This window comes from Humulus lupulus, chromosome 1 (assembly GCF_963169125.1).
Source record: "Humulus lupulus chromosome 1, drHumLupu1.1, whole genome shotgun sequence".
NCBI classification, from domain to species: domain Eukaryota; kingdom Viridiplantae; phylum Streptophyta; class Magnoliopsida; order Rosales; family Cannabaceae; genus Humulus; species Humulus lupulus.
In genome coordinates this window covers 247817389-247834754 of record NC_084793.1, presented here as the reverse complement: position 1 = coordinate 247834754, position 17366 = coordinate 247817389, and positions in this window count along the sequence as shown.

The window sequence follows — 17366 nt, the reverse complement described above, 5'->3', positions numbered from 1 at the left end:
AAAAACAGTCCCCGGCAATGGTGCCAACATGTTAAAAAATTTCTACACGCAAGTAATATAATGTAAGAAAGGTCAAACCCACAAGGACTGTTACCAAGTACCAATCATTAATCCTAATATTCTATTTGGTTAACGATAATTTGATTTTAAGAATTAAGTAAAACTATTGAAATAAAAACGTAATTGCAGGAATAAAAGATAACAAAGGAAATATAATTCAATAATTAAATGAACTAGGGTAATTAACTTCATCTACCATCCACTTTATATTTCAGTAATACAAATTATACTATTTAATTCTTTCTCGTGATAGCAGGTCAACAAAAGTAACTTATATTCGTACTAGGATATACAAGTCTCAACCCTATGTAAATTTTCTACATCTCTGTGATAAATGAACATAAGATAGGCATTAAGTAAGACAACCCTGAAGCTACAAAGACCAAATAGGTACTCTTATCCTAGAATGAAATCTATGTCTATTCAATTACAGCATAATCAATTCTCACTTCTCAGATTTTGAATCAAAATCATATAAATCATGCAATAGATAGCCAGTCAATCACAAGCATTAAACATAAATTCAAATAGATCACAAGATAAAATATAAATCATAAAACTTGCATTAATTTAAAATAAAGTTTAAGGAGAATCCATTAACACCCTATAAAAAGAGTTTAGTTCATCACAAAATTCATAATAACCATAGGAGAATTAAAAGCATCCAAATTACAGAAATTAAAAGTACAAAAGAAGAAAAACCACGATAAGTTATCCGATTCCACTTGCAATCCTCCACAATGTGCCTCTTTTTATCTCCTAGGGATAATCTCTTTTTTAAAAACGTAATTAAGAAAGATTTTATAGTCCCAAATGAATTTTGTGCGAAAGGACAAAATTACCCTTGAAAAATGCCCTAAATTCGGCTTCCGTACGGATTGGTGCCGTGGCGCTGGTGTGTAGAGTCGTGGCTCTATTGTGCTTCACGTTCCAGATTTCGTCTCTGGAGTATGTAGCACCGCAACTCTATTTGGTAGAGCGGCAACTCTAATTCTGGTTGACTTTTGTTTTCTTCTCTATAACTCTTAGGGTTGTGGCTCTACACCATAGATCTGCTGCTCTAATTCCAAATTTTCACCAAATCATCAATTTGAACCCCGATTTCACCCAGTTTCCATTCCTTATCCCATTTAACACCGTTTCCTCAAGAATTAAGCCATTTTCCTTGAATTTCAAGCTAATTCCTTAGTAACCACACTTAATCCTGAAAACACAATAAACATCTGCATAATACCTCACAAAACCAAATAAAAGACTAAAATTACATCTTAAAACACACCATAAAAACATACCAATCTAATCCTAACAAATTCCCCCAAGCTTATCCTTTACATTACTCGCCCTCGAGTAAAGAACACAACTAAGACTCGATAAAACCTAAAAGCAAGTTGACAACCCATGGCGAGAAAGTTTCACAATACCTCCCTCCGCACAGCAGAAAGGACACAAGAACCCATGGCGATGGTTACACATGAAGGTATGAACTTACAATAACTAGACCCCCGAGTTTCAGAGGAGCCAAGGGCTGAATCCGTGGAGGAATTGGAAGAGATCTTTTTACTGGAAGATCAATTAAGGAAGTTGAAGGTGGGAAGAAACCTTCGAGAATATATAAAGAAGCTGGTGAAGTTCTTGGAAGACAATCTCGATGTGTTTGCTTGAAGTCACAAAGACATGGTAGGGATAGATCCTTCCATCATGTGCCATCACCTAAACATCGACCCTACAACAAGACTTGTGAGGTAAAAGAGGTGAGCGCTTGATCCAGAGATGTATGCAGTCCTTAAGGAGGAAGTGGAAAAATTGAAAACCAATGGATTCATTCGCGAAGCATTCTACCCAGTATGGGTATCAAACCCCATACTGGTCCCAAATCCAAACGGACAGTGGACAACTTGCGTGGATTTTACTAACCTCAACAAAGCCTCTACAAAGGATCACTTATCGCTTCCAAGGATAGATCAGTTGGTGGACGCAACTATCAGGCATGAGCTACTTAGCTTCATGGATGCATATTCTAGATATAACATGATACCTATGAACCTAGCCGATGAGGACCATACTTCATTCATAACAAATAAAGGGCTCTATTATTACAAGGTAATGCCCTTTGAGCTGAAGAATTCGAGTGCTACCTACCAGAGGCTTGTAACATCCCAAAAATGCTAATAGGGTTTAGTGCCTAGATTAGCATGGCGGGAAGGCATAATTGGATATATGTGTGAATAACTGAATAAATGTGTGACTATATAGCATGCATGATATATATATGATAATATGAGTATGATTATAAGCATGTTTATGAGTATTAAATATGCATGTGGGCCCATTCTTTATAATTGGGGCATATTTGTAATATTGGCCCATTGCAGGCATAAATGATAATATATGTAAGTAAATGATTGAGACCATATTATTATGTGGATATATTTGCAGTATATAGCTCGAGGCGATCCTAGTGAGCGGTTTAGTGGAATAGCCACAACGGGGTCCAATACCTGGCTTGGGGGCGAGCCTAGGGGTATTTTGGGAAGTTTAATGAATATTTGGGGTTTATTGAGTAATGGATAATTATTTGGTAATTAGTTGGGCAAGACGAGATTAATTTCCAATTGGTAGGATGACTTGAGGAATTAACGAGAATTGGGGATAATGACCATATTGCCCTTATGGTCAAAAAGAAGGCTGAGTTGATTCATGGGAATTTTAGACCATTTTTAGTTAAGAGTTATAGTTAGGGGAAACTCTAGGATGCTCAGAACTTGTTAGAATAGGTTAAAAATCTCTCTCTCTCTCTCTCTTCCTCTTACACGTTCACTCTCCCTTCCTCTCTTGTGCCTTGAGGCTAAAGGGGAACTTTGAAGAGAAGCGTGGATTTGAGCTGGGAGGCTAGAAGTAGACAAGGACTAGTTGGGGGAAATTCAAGCCACAACTGAGGTAAGGTTCTAAGCCTTCTTATGCTGAATTTTGGTTGAGTTGGATATGTTTAGAGTTTCTTGAGTTAACTTCTAGTTTTGGGATTTTAGGTTGTTAGAATTGGTGTGATAAGTCACATGTGATGTTTATGATGTGTTATTGAGAGTTTTAGGCTCAGTTCTAGATTTAGCACATACTTGACTTGGCCCTAGGGGGGCAAGTCACGGCCCGTCTCCCCCACAAATGCAAAGGCTGCGCCTCTGACATGTGGCGCGCCGTGGCCCTTAGGGCTAGGTCTCGGCCCGCCTAGACACTTTTGGCCTAGGTTTGTCTTAAGGATTGGGGAGGCTTGGGGATTAAAACTTAAGCACTCGGGATGATTTCTACTACCCAGTTTAGTAGAAATTGTGGTCCTAAAGGCTAGCATTTGAATCCAAAGTTTTTAAATGGTTTATGAACTTATGGTTATTCATTATTGCAGTGTCACTAGGTTTTACCGCAAGGGCTCAAGAATTAAGGATCATGCTCGGGGCCAATATACACTCATTGCTTGGGATAAGAGGTAAGAAAAATGCACCCATGTGGTTGTGTTTGGGACTAAGGTTCCCTGTGTCTGAATATATGCAATGTGTGACTGTATTGATGATATGCTTTATATGAAAGTACGACCTAAGGGTGTCGGGGCTGCTAATCAGCGCACTGGATGCAGCTCGGCCAATGTGAGCCGGGGTCAACTAAATAATCAGAGGACTCAGCCTAAGCGAGTCAAGTTAGCTAATTAGTCAGAGGACTCGGCCTAAGAGAGTTGGGGTCAGCTGAATAAACAGAGGGCTCGCCCTAAGGGTGTCGACACCTAATCACTTGTATTACTGATTGAAATGTGTGATTGAGATTATATGTTTGTCATTGTTTAGTTTAATGCTTGTACTTTGTTGCATAATTGGACTGGTTAGGTCAAGTTCGATTAGATGCTACTGTTGCTCTTTTATTGGGATTGTTACCATAATCTATTGACAGTTGAATCTGGTGAATTATATTTACTGTCTTTATATTGTTGCCTATTTGTGCATGTTGTTTTAAGTTTTCTTGTTGGGCCTTGGCTCACGGGTGCTACGTGGTGCAGGTAAGGGAGTTGATAGCTGGACTAGCCATGAGTTGGAGAGCTTCAGGGGCGGTGTGTACATAGCCATGGTCGGGGTAGCTTGGGAGAAACTAGGGATAAACCCTGTTTTACAGCTTAGGACGGCTAAATTGTATCTGTTTATCTTTCACCAATTTGTAAACTGGTTTTTGGGATCATTTTGTTGACCAGATCTTTTATTCCTTGACCATGACATAGTCTTCAATTACACATTTAAGTTCAAACGACTTGCTTAGCAGGTTAAGCATAATTTCAAACACATAGTGTAACGGTCTTGCTTATCCAGGGCGTTACAACTTGGTATTAGATCGGTCTAGGTTTAATGGTTCCTGAAGACTGGCTGGGTGTGTACACTCACCGCTAAAGATAGGCTCGACTCACGGTTAGGAATTAAATGACATGAATATGTGGTTAAATGTTTAAATTGAACCTATGTGTCTTATCTGCATGTTAGTATAGAAAGCATGATGTGTATGAATACATTTGGTAAAAATTGTACTGGATAATGAATGCATGAGTAATGTAGATTGGTGTTTTAATATGCATATTGTGCGTGTGATTATTGTGATTGTTTGGACCTGCCTGTGGGATGATTCTTGATATGAACTTCAGGGCTGAGGGGTTTAGTCGATGATTGTGGACTGATTCATAATGTATGTACTCAAGATATTTAATTGAACCTGGTATGGTTAGAGTGGGGGCTATAGATGATAGTTAGGGTCAGAACCATTCATCTCCCCCTGGAATTCACAGTAGACATTTGATGGTATGCGGGTAAGGCTACTAGATCAGATTAAGGGAATTAGGTGGTTGAGCAGCGGGTTCCATTGGAGAAATGCTGCTTCGTATGTCTTGACAGTGAAGGCACCAGTGTTGGTTCAACCTAAGGATGGAAACAGATCAGGGTTATCGTATTAATGATGATAGAAGCATTATCCTCTAGTTTTCAAGGAAGGTTTGGGTTTGCTCAGGAACTGATTAGTAGATGGGCGTGGTTACTCCTTCCTTGATGATATGAGAGTGGTAGGCCATGATAAAGTAGTTGCGCCATGCGCATGCAGCAGGAGGATGTCCTGAGTTGTGGGGAATAGTACCCCAAACTCGGAATGTTGTGGTGATGGGTTAGGAGGAATTCAGATAGTGAATTGACAAATGATACTACTATGATGCAATTTGAATTGCGAAGACTAAAAAGGTTATGAACTCGGTTCAGAATAGTAAGACAATGACAAAGTATGTTGAGGAATTTGATGGGTTGGTCAATCCGCTTGGGGGTTTGGTACAAGTGGATGTGGCCTGGTAAGAACGATTTACTTAAGGACAAAACTCTGGGATGGCCCAGAGCACATGGGTTGCTCCAGTGCATGAGATTTTCATCTATGTTTGGGCAGTAGGGAGGGCCTTGTTACTAAGGACAGAAGAGATAAGATATGGAGTGTGAAAGCTATAGGGCAAGAAGCGTAGTCAATGGTATTCCCATTTGCGGGATTAAGTAAGGGCAGATGCCCAGTAACCAGAGAAGAAAGACCCTTGATAGTTCTACTTCTCCTTGTTTTGACAAGAAGGGTTATAATTTACAGGATAGTCGCCAGGGTGGCGATGAGGCCTGGTGAAGTTATTTAGTATGCGCCAGATGCGTGAGACGTCATCTGGGAGGACGCCAAGTGAATGCATGTTTTCTACATTGAATAGTTAAATATGTTAGGGAAGATTGCCCGAGATTGGAGAAGGGAGGACTGGTCTACCTTGTTATAGTCAGAGCCCCAGGCTAGTCCCTCGGAGGCAACCGGTTGACTTGTCTGTCTTCGTTGTTTATTATATAATGACCTAGAAGAGTGTGGTGCTGCATTTCTCCCATAAAAGACTCAGATATGAAGTGCATGCTTCAAGGTTGGTATACGACAGGGCTTGAGATATTAGTGCTTGCTGGGGAAGAATTGGAATACTAATGGTAAAAGTGATTGACCTCGTCATATGAGAGTTTTGATATGAACCTGACTAGGAGCTAATCTGTTAAATAAGGGACAACCATGGATTATAGGAGACGATAATAATGTTTGGATTTGGAAGGGAAGGGCCTGGTTGTAACTATGAGGTGCCTGGATGTTGGGGTAGAAATCACTTGGAATATATCAGTTAGACTGACTGGAAACTAGATTAGCAAGTAAGGTTTCAGATGGGTACAGAAAGAATTGTTGAGTACACTACGGGCTTTGGGTATGGATAGACTCGGTATTAGCGACATCATGAAGAATGATATTATCTTAACAGAAAGAATTAATTACTCAGTTGAAGAAAATATCTGATATAAGGATGAATCAGATGAAGCATCGTATTGTGGGACACGTTGACATCGCTTGTCGAGAATGAAGGGTTCAATTTCCCAGTTGCAAGATAGGAAAATGTTATCAGGATTGATCTTCGATCTGGTTATTACCAGCTGAGGATCAAGGAAAGAGACATTCTTGAAATTACTTCTTTCACCAAGTGGGATGTGATGGGTTACCAGTGAAGGTTCTTAACTGACCAATGCTTTAATGACATAGGTAAGTTCGACAAGAAGAGAGTACAGGAACGACAAGGATGTGCCATATCCAGATTGGTTAGGAATGTGTTGGTCTACACCCACTTATAAGCAGTACGCAAACGACTACTACGTTGATAATACCAAGACTGATAAAGCAGGTAGGGCTTCAGAATGTGTAAACTTCGATTTCTCCAAAGATAATCAAGGTCACGTTATAGGAAGTGACAGGATCAAGTATGAAGGAATTTAGTCAGAAGCCACCAAGAAATTGGTGATGAACACATGAGGGGTGAAAAGTACAATGAGACCAGCAAGACACGTCAGTTACTACTCGAAGCATCTTCGAAGACAGCTACACTCAAGATTAGGATGACACAAGAACCTAAGGTTGGACTGAATGGATAGTTTTGTATCACATATTCAAAAAATAGAATAAGAATTGGTTGGCACCCTATGGTATTAGAGTCCATATGCAATGGATGGATATGGAAGGGCAACGAGAAGGGTTGTCTTTGCTTAAGACATGAAACTATAAGGTGGTGCATTAAAGACTAAGACCCGCCCAGGTATAGACTGAAAGGATGATTGTGCGTGCTTCATAGTAGATGAAAGAATAAGAACACAAATGTTATACATGGAGCATTAAAGTTGACGGTACTGCTGGATAGCCATGGTTAGGGTGCAGTGTAGGCACCTGTGGAATAAAAGTGAATGTATTAACGCAAATGATTGGAGCATTTGGTCATCTGTAGAGGAATAACCTTGAGACCAAGACCTAGTGGAAATTAATGGGTGATTCATATTGGAGACCCTTGATTGCATAAGGGAAAATTGATATGGAAGTTGACCTCCTAAGTTGGTAAGATCTGTGCCAGTTGGATAGAACGCCACAGATTACAGAAAATTCAAACGAAGTAACGATTAAGGATGATATATTATCTGTAGAGGATAGTGGACAAATGTATCTCTATGGACAACGAAATTCAGAGAGAAGATCTTGTATGAATGGTTAGAAACCCTACTATGGTAGTATGAATTAATTAAAATATGAAGATCAGATAAGTGATCCGATGGAGCCTGGTGTTGAGGTGGAGATTCTAGATGAATACAGTAACCAAGACATTTAAATGGATGTTGAAATTTAGAAAAGAAATTCATATATTGGAAGGTAAAAATGTGTAGTAGTGGGCCGTAAGAGTGGACCACATTAGACGGCAAGTAAGAAGGTTGGACATGAAAGGTTGCGACTCAAAAGATTGATTTAACACACTTTGGTTCGTGTGAACGGGTGACACAATAAGGCATTTGGGCAACATGAGACTGTATGTCCCCATGGAACACAACAGTTGATAGTGCCAGGTTGAGACCCTTTATTTTCCAAGTTCTGGAAAAAGATATAGAAGACAGAGTATAAGATTGAAACCTAGAACTATTGGTTACTTTCAGATTGATTGGCAATATGAAGAAGTGATTCAGATTTTGAAGAATTATGCATTGAATGTACGACTGTTTGGGGGCATCAAGACAAGTATGGTCCCTTGATTGAATAGTCACACTGGTGAATGCTGGTCAACGGCCAGGGTGACTCAGCATAAGATACAGTAAGGTAGAGAGCAATAAGTACTTGTTCTAAGTAATGAAAAGAAAGATAGAGAATATTCTGATTCAGTATTTTTTCTGGGAAACCAATGAAGTTAATAGGATTATTAGGGCAAAAGTGTCTGCCTATCTGAAAGGACATAAGAGTTCACAAGTTTCAAGTATGGGGAGACTTGTATCTTTTCTGAATATTGAAGACAAGAAAGAATATGATATTTTGGGAAAGAAATAGGAGTTTTGACTCCTGATTTAATAAAGATTCTGAGATCATACTAAGGACTAGGCTGGGGGCCTGCAGGTTAGCCTTACCCTAGTATGGGTGGTGGCTTATGAATGTTACTGGTGCCAATGTCAAGGAAAGAAATGTATGATATCACTGTTGATGAGGTAAGGAGACCCTAGAATTCCAGCGGGAGTTACTGCACAAGGAAAAGTTAATGGAATTATGATAAATGAGATAAAGATTTAAGGATTAAGACTGTCACTCTAATAAAAGTGCTACTGAAGGATAAAAGGGTAAAAGACTAGACTAGGTGGTTATAGTCAGGTTTATGGGATTTGTGTTTCTAAGTGTTTGAATAAATTTTGAGGACGAAATTTCAATAAGGAGGGGACAGTTGTAACGTCCTAAAAAAGCTAATAGGGTTTAGTGTCTGGATTAGCGTGCCGAGAGGGCATAATTGGATATATGTTTGATTAACTGAATAAATGTGTGACTATGTGGCATGTTTGATTAATTGGATACAGTAAGGTTTATGATAATATGAGTATGATTATATGCATGTGTTATGAGTATTAAATATGATGGTGGACCCATTCTTGATAATTGGGGCATATTTCTAAAATTGGCCCGTTGCGGGCATAAATGTTAATATATGTGAGTAAATAATTGATACCACATTATTATGTGGATATATTCGTGATATGTAAGAAGTCTGGCTTAACACCCATGACATAAGAGTCCTGTTAAACTCCATGACACGTAAGTAAGTTACTTCTGGAATCAAATCTCTATGGGTAAGAAAGTATGACAAATTCCTCTATGAGTCTGGGTAACCGGTGTAACTAGTTTACACCCATCAACACAATGGTGAAACATGCTAAGATATGTTGAGACATGTTAAGCTATTTTGAAGGTTCCTTCAGAATCCTAAGTAGGTATTATGATATGATACGAATCACTAAGTAAGGATGTATGTATGATACGATTGAGTAAGTAAGTATGCGTGTTACCAGTTCAGACTGTATGTATGCTCTGGTATTTTCTGCTTACAGGTGTACCTTCAGGTGATAAATTTTGATTATGAGGCATGACCATGATTTTTCCAGGATGTTCGTACGTTCTTAAATTGTATGTTAGGGTTCAGTTTCATCATAATCCTATTCTTGGTTGATTATCAGCCTAGTTACAGTTAGTTAAGTTCTTACTCTGTTATGTGGCTATGTTTGTTAAGTTGTTCTTACTAAGCGTTTCGCTTCCCTAGTTGTTTCGTGTTGTTGGTGCGCTCAAAGGAAAAATGGATCAGTGAGCATTAGAGTTTATTTGCAAGGATGTACATATGGATAGACCTTTTGGGAATTTACATTTTGGGGATTAGAACCCATATGATAAATAATAGTTTATTTTGAGCTCGTTGAATGTTTTAAAATTATGACACTATAATTCACTTTTAAGTATGCGCATACTTTCGAACTATTGTATGTTTTGAAAAGTTTTTTTTTATATGGATTTTCAGTTACCTTATTTTAGAAAATGGATATGTTTTCCACAAATTATGTTAAGAGATTTTACGGGATGTTACAGTTTGTATCAAAGCACTGGGCTAAATCAGTTCTGTAGACAAACCCACATGTACATTCTGCAAGATAGACTGGCACTCACTGTAAGTATTGTCTTTTTATATTTGTTTCCTTTACTTTCTTTTATTTACCTCAACCCTATAAATTGCAGGTTATGGCTGATATACCTGAGGTAGATGACCTTGTGATAGAGAACCTACTCACGATCCCTACACATAGGGTGGACTATTATTGGGTATTTCACAACGAGAATCCTCGATGCTTCGAGTATGATGAATGACATCGGTGTTTCATTTGTCAATGAACACATTACATGATAGAAGTCCTTGATAGGGCCAACACACCCGAGCAACGGAGAGTGTGATATACCGACACTTTTCTAAGAGGCTTGACACAGATATGGTTTCATCGCAGACATTGGCAGCTAATTCGTGACACTTGGTATGAATTCTATATGGAGATCGAGCTAGTGTTTGGGCCATGGATTGACCTATCTCCATGGATGATAGTATACCTCGAGGCAGGGTGGTAGAACCAGAAGATGATCCTGAGGAAGATTTAGGTGGGGACATGCGTGTCGATTAGGATAGGGATCGTCCATTCTATTATCTTTTGTGAAAAACATTATGGTTTCAAATTTCACTGTTTTGTATCACTTCTGATTAAGGGTCCTATGATAGAAACCCTGAACCCTTTCAGACTTTGCGTTGACTGTTATGATATGGTTTGATATGTTTAAATGCAATCTTTTGCCTATTGGATGTGTTCTATGATCGGTTGTTGATCACTTGTGTAAAGAGTAGCATGCGTATGCTGCTGCTACTAGTTTGTTACTTTTAGTAATCACTCATTGTAGTCTATACATACGAAGGAACTCTTCATGGCTCCTGATAACAGGGCTAGGGCAGGATGTCAAGCTGATAATGCACAGGATCCAGTAGAGCAACCAACTATGAACTCGTAAGTTTCAGTAAGCCAAGGGAAAACTTGAGGTAGGGGCCGAGGCAGAGGTCGAGGCCGAGTGAGGAGCCAAGGTCAAGGTCAGGGAGCGAATCAAGGAACTAACCTTGCTTCTCAGATGGAGGAGCTCCGTAGAAATTTGGAAGCTCAAAATACTAGCATCGAGTAGGGCCATAAAAGGCAGGTGGACTCTTATGCCCGCCAAACAAAGATGTTTCAAACATTACTCCAACGCCTCCCAGCAGCACCGGCTAACAATCAGAATGAACCAGAAGTAGCTGCGGCTGAAGTAGTGCACCAGGATCCACCGAATGGTGGGGCAAGGGATGAACCCCAAGTTGAGGCACCGAGGGTGGCCTAACAGAAACCCATATCTGAATGGGTTGGTTGCCAGAACCCACCCACCTTTGAAGTTACTACTGACCAAGTGGTGGTCGAAGAATGGATCAGCATATTAGAAAGGATCTTCGATTTCATCAAAACTACTGAGCATGAAAAGGTGGTTTGTGCAATTTATATGTTGAGAAAAGATGGCCGCATCTGGTGGGATGCTGCAAAGAAGGGTCATAATATGGCCGAAATGGAATGGCCATAATTCCTAGTCTTGTTCAACTCTAAATATTACAACTATACCGTGATTGACCATAAGGTGGTAGAGTTTATGACTTTGAAGCAAGGAAATTTGAGCGTCCAGGAATATACCAGGAAGTTTGATCACTTATGCAGATTCACACCGGATCTAGTTAATACTAAATCAACCAAAGTATGGAGGTATATGAGAGGACTTTGAGGAGAGATCAGAAAACTTGTGGACACCAGGAAGACAAGCCCGAGAACATATGCAGAATTAGTGGAGCGAGCGCTTCGCCAAGAGTCATGGTCTGAACTAGAAAGAAAGGAATCCCATAAGTTTGAAGAAAGAAAGTTTACCTTTGGCAATTCGGGTCAGACCCAAGGTAACTAGAATGGCTCCAAGGGAAGGTTTTTCCCCAGGACCAACCGCAATAAAGGGAACTTTTGAACCCGAGGAGGCTCAAGGCCGAGTAGCAATGGGAATAACAAGAGAAAAGGGGGACTGTCTGACAGTTAGACCGGGGGTTCCAACAAACAACCCAGGCGCGAATTCGAGTACTGACCTATTTGTGATAAGTGTGGCCATCGACATCTGCGTGAGTACAAGGAGAGGGCATGCTATGCCTGCGAAAAACCAGGGCACCTCGCTAAGAATTTCCCAAGTTCGAATTGGAAGGGTGGCAACAACCAACAAAAGCAAATGAGAGCCCCACCACGGGTCTACGCTCTTACCCAAGGCAACAAAGAAGTCGGACCCTCTAAGATGGTGTCAGGTCATATCTCTATTGCCCAAACCTTAGCATATGAATTGATGGACACTGGTGCATCACATTCTTTTGTACCTGCCTCTTTTTTTGAAAAATTGAATAGAATGTTTGAACCTATGCCTAGTGTCTATGGGGTGTCGTTGCCTTCATAGGAAGATATGTTGGTGCAGTCATGGGTAAGAGTCGTACCAGTAGTAGAGGGACGACAATTGACAATAGACCTATTGATTTTGGACCTACACGAATATGATGTAATATTAGGGATGGACTGTTTATCTAAGTATGGTGCCATAGTGATCTGTAAGAAGAGGAGAGTGGTTTTCAAACCGGTAGGAGAAGAGTTTTTTACGTTCTAAGGCGCAGCAAGGGAAAAGAAATTCGCGATGATCTTCGGCATGAAGGCAAGAAAGTTGTTAAGGGATAGTTGCATGGGATATCTGGCACACGTAGTGGATAAGGATAAACATGGCATGTTACAACTAGCCGAAGTACCCATCATATGCAAATATCCTGAAGTATTTCCCAATGACCTTCCCATCCTACCGCTGAAGAAAAAAGTGGTTCGATATAGAGATTATTCCAGGGACGGTGCGCATTTCAAAAGCTTCGTACCGGATGGCACTAGCAGAATTGAAGGAGCTGCAGGCACAACTATAAGAGCTGTTGGATAAAAAGTTCATAAGACCAAGTCATTCTCCGTGGGGAGCCTCGGTATTATTTGTAAAGAAGAAAGACGGCTCCATGAGAATGTGTATAGACTATCGGGAGCTGAAAAAAGTGACGATCAAGAACCGATACCTACTTCCCAGGATCGATGATCTATTTGATCAACTCCAGGAAGCATCAGTATTCTCCAAGATAGATCTCCAATCAGTTTACCATCAACTCAAAGTTAAGGAGTTGGACATATCTAAGACAATGTTTTAGATGCGATGTTGTCACTACGTGTTCGTAGTGTTGTCCTTCGGACTCACCAATGCACCCGCCGCATTCATGGACCTCATGAACCGAGTGTTTGGCAAGTTTCTAGATTAATTCGTCATTGTGTTTATTGAAAATATTTTGATATACTCAAGGAACACAGAGGAACATGCGGTGCATTTGGAGATGGTTCTTCAGCGTTTGATGGAACAAAATTTTTATGCCAAATTCCCCAAGTGTGAATTTTTGCTGGAAAAGGTTAGTTTCTTGAGCCATGTGGTGTCAAGAGAAGGGATATCTGTGGATCCTACCAAGATAGAGGTAGTAAGTCAGTGGAAACCACAGAAAAATGATCAGGAAGTGAGAAGTTTTCTCAGATTAGCAGGGTATTATAGGCGGTTCGTAGAAGGGTTGTCAAAAATAGCTACGCTAATGACCGCTCTTACCCATAAAAATGCTAAGTTTGTATGGACTGAACAGTGTGAGAGGAGTTTCCAAGAACTAAAGACGAGGTTGACCACTGCCCCAGTGCTGACTATCCCTAGTGGGACAAAGGGATACGCGATCTACAGCGATGCCTTAGGACAAGGAATGGGGGCGATACTGATGCAACATGGCAAGGTGATAGCTTATGCATCCTGAGAGCTAAAGAGTTACGAAAAGAACTACTCGATGCATGACTTAGAGTTGGCTACAGTAGTGTTCGCATTAAAAATCTGGAGACATTATCTATATGGGATACATTTCGACATTTACACCGACCACAAGAGCCTCAAGTATTTCTTCACCCATAAGGAATTGAACATGAGGCAGTGCCAGTGGTGAGAATTGCTTAACGATTATGATTGCGACATTCTATACCGTCCCGGAAAGGCCAATAAGGTGGCAGAAGCTCTTAGTCGGCAGCTGATGGCGTACGTGATGACAGTGTGAGAAATTCCCTTAGAACTGCAAGGTGACACCTTTACGTTGGATCTCGAGGTTGTTGTTGGAAAATTAGCAAATCTTTCGGGGCAAACCACCATTATGGAAGCCATACATGGAGGACAGCTTTTGCAACCTTGATATGAGCGGATCAAACACGAGGTGAGGAAGGATATGCAACCGGGATTCCACATGTCGGAAGATGGGGTGTTAGGATTTAAAGGTAGAATTTGTGTTCATGAATATGCAGAGTTTAAGAAGAAAATATTGTATGAGGCACACAATGTCCATTACGCAATGCACCCCGATGCCACAAAAATGTACCAGGATTTAAGGAAATATTTTTGGTGGCCGAAAATGAAAAAGGAAGTAGCGGAATACGTGGCTCATTGCCTCACCTGCCAAAAAACCAAGGCGAAGCACCAGCGACCAGCCAGGTTGCTGCAACAGCTAGAGATTCCAGAATGGAAGTGAGAGATGATCACAATGGACTTTGTCACTGGACTTCCAAATACTCCTAAGGATCAAGATAAAATAATGGTTATTGTTGATATATTGACCAAGTCAGCGCATTTCCTACCCATTAAGATAACTTATTTTGAGGAAAAGTTAGCAGACTTATACATAGCAGAGATTGTACGAATACACGAAGTATCTAAGTCCATCATTTTAGACCGAGAAAGACGTTTCACCTCATCATTTTGGAAAAGGATGCAAGAACGTTTGGGGACTCAACTTAAGTTTGGCACTACTTTCCATCCCAAAATAAAGAGCCAAAGTGAGCGAATGATCCAAACACTAGAAGACATGCTGAGAGCCTGTGTACTCAACTTCCAGGGGTCTTGGTGCGAAAAACTTCCACTGATGGAATTTTCTTACAACAATAGCTACCATGACTCTATCAAGATGGCACCATATGAATCCCTGTATGGGCGAAATTGTCAATCCCCAATTCATTGGCACAAAGTTGGTGAAAGAAAATTCTTGGGTACAGAGGAAGTCGACAAAGTTACCGAGGATAACCAGAAGATTTGAGAGAGGCTGGAAACATCCATAGATCGACAGTGCAAATATTCGGACTGATGCCAAAGACCCTTGGCATTTGAAGTAGGAGATAAGGTGCTCCTGAAGGTAGCTCCGTTGAAGGGAGCTTTGCATTTTGGAAAAAAAGGAAAACTGAGTCCAAGATATATTGGACCTTTTGAGAAAGTGGAGAAAACCAGTATGGTAGCCTGCTGATTAGCTCTCCCACCTACGTTAGCTCGAGAAAATGATGTATTCCATGTATTAATGCTGAGAAAATATGTTGAAGACCCAAGTCATGTACTTAGTTACGAACAGTTGGAAGTGGATTCGAAGTTGTGTTACTAGGAGAAACTGGTGAGGATTCTGGATTGTAAGGATAAGGTGTTGCGTAATAAGACTATACCCTTGGTTAAGGTGCAGTGGTGTAACCATGGGATAGAAGAAGCAACATGGGAAACCAAACACTGGATGAGAGCATTATACCCACAACTATTCTATGTTTCGAGGATGAAACTTTTATAAATTGTAGGTATTGTAACACCCCGTGTTTAGGGCACCAGGAAAAACCCTAGTTCAGGTATTTTTCTATGTATTATGTACTATGTCAGGTGAAAATTTTCTGTTACAAGAGATTGGGATGTGTGAATGCTTGCCATGCTGTGGTAAGTGCGATTTTTGTTAGAAACCGAGACCTTTGGTCGTGCACCGCTCAAAAACCCTAATTAGGTAAAAATCTCAGATTAATTAAATAGGAAATACTATGGCATAAAAATATTAATTTTTTCTGACACCGAGTCTTTATAGTCGAGCCAATAAATTTAAGAAAAATTGATTGAGGATTTAATTCCAATCAATTGGGTATAAGAATGGAAATTCTTGCCCGAGCCCTAAGGGCATTTTGGTCAATTTCAGTAAATTACTAAAATTATGTGTTATGTGAAACAATTTATTTTTGGTCACATTTATTTAATTAATTTTAACTTGGGATATTTAAAAACTATAAGGTGAAATTTTGGTTAGAAATTAGAAGTGAAATTACCAAAGGGTCCTTGAATGCCTTAAAGTGCGGTAAAATTTGGCAATGGCCAAAAAGTCTTTTCACAAGGGAGGAGAGAGAAGGGTGGGCGGCTAGGCTATGCCTATGCGCTCAAGTGTCTTATGACACATATCCTAGGGAAGATCAAGAGACTACCCTAATGATTAGTTCTCTTCCACATATTTTGTCCTTAATTCTTTTTCACCAAAATTACACACTTCCCTCAAAAATCGTTTTGTCCACTCAAACAAACTTCCTCTCTTCCACTATACACTCCCAAAACCAAAAGCCCTAAGCCCCTTGGCTGCCATTCTCTTCTCTTCACAAGCTTGGTTCACACATTCTCCATTGAAGGAAGGTGGAGCTCAAGGGAAGACTAGTGAAGAAGTAAGTACGAAACCTTGTCCATTTCACTTCTTTACTTCTTCAAATCCGAAACCCTAAGGGGTGAAATATGCATGCATGTGATCTAGTAGCCATTCATGGCATGGATCTTGTGTTCTAGGGTTCAAGGGAGGTTGTTCTTGGAGGATCTCAAAGTTGAAGCTTTTTGGAGGTCTAGTGAAAACAAAGGTAGGGGCTCTATAGTTTTTTTGAGTTTTTCCATCCATCTAAAATCTCCTACTCTAACACTCTCTTAAAAATCTGCATGTGAAACTTAAGGGGCTCGGTTTGAGGGTATAGAATCCAAGAACGATGTTTGGACAAGCTAAGGGCTATCATCTCCAAGCTAGAATCATCAAAGGTAGATCTTTGGTTGGTTTTTAGTTATTGATGTTCAATCTGGTTGTATAGGTGGTTTTGTTGGTTTTTATAGTTTATTTTATGCTTGAGGGTTATATTGGTTGATTTGCATGCATGCATGTGGCTAGGGTTTTGCTAGTGTGTGTAGTTTTGCAAGAATGTGTAAAAAATACGTGCTGCCAAGTTTACGTGGTCTGACTTCCAATGGGTCAGATAGTACCCTAATACCTCTTTTTATGGAAGTAATTTTTATGTTTGCATAGTTTTACATGATTACATGAGTTTATGTGTTTGAAATAAAAAAAAAAAAAGGTGTTTTCAAACCGAAGTTATGAACTTTTTGGCATCCTGATGTAAATCTGGAAAATTTAT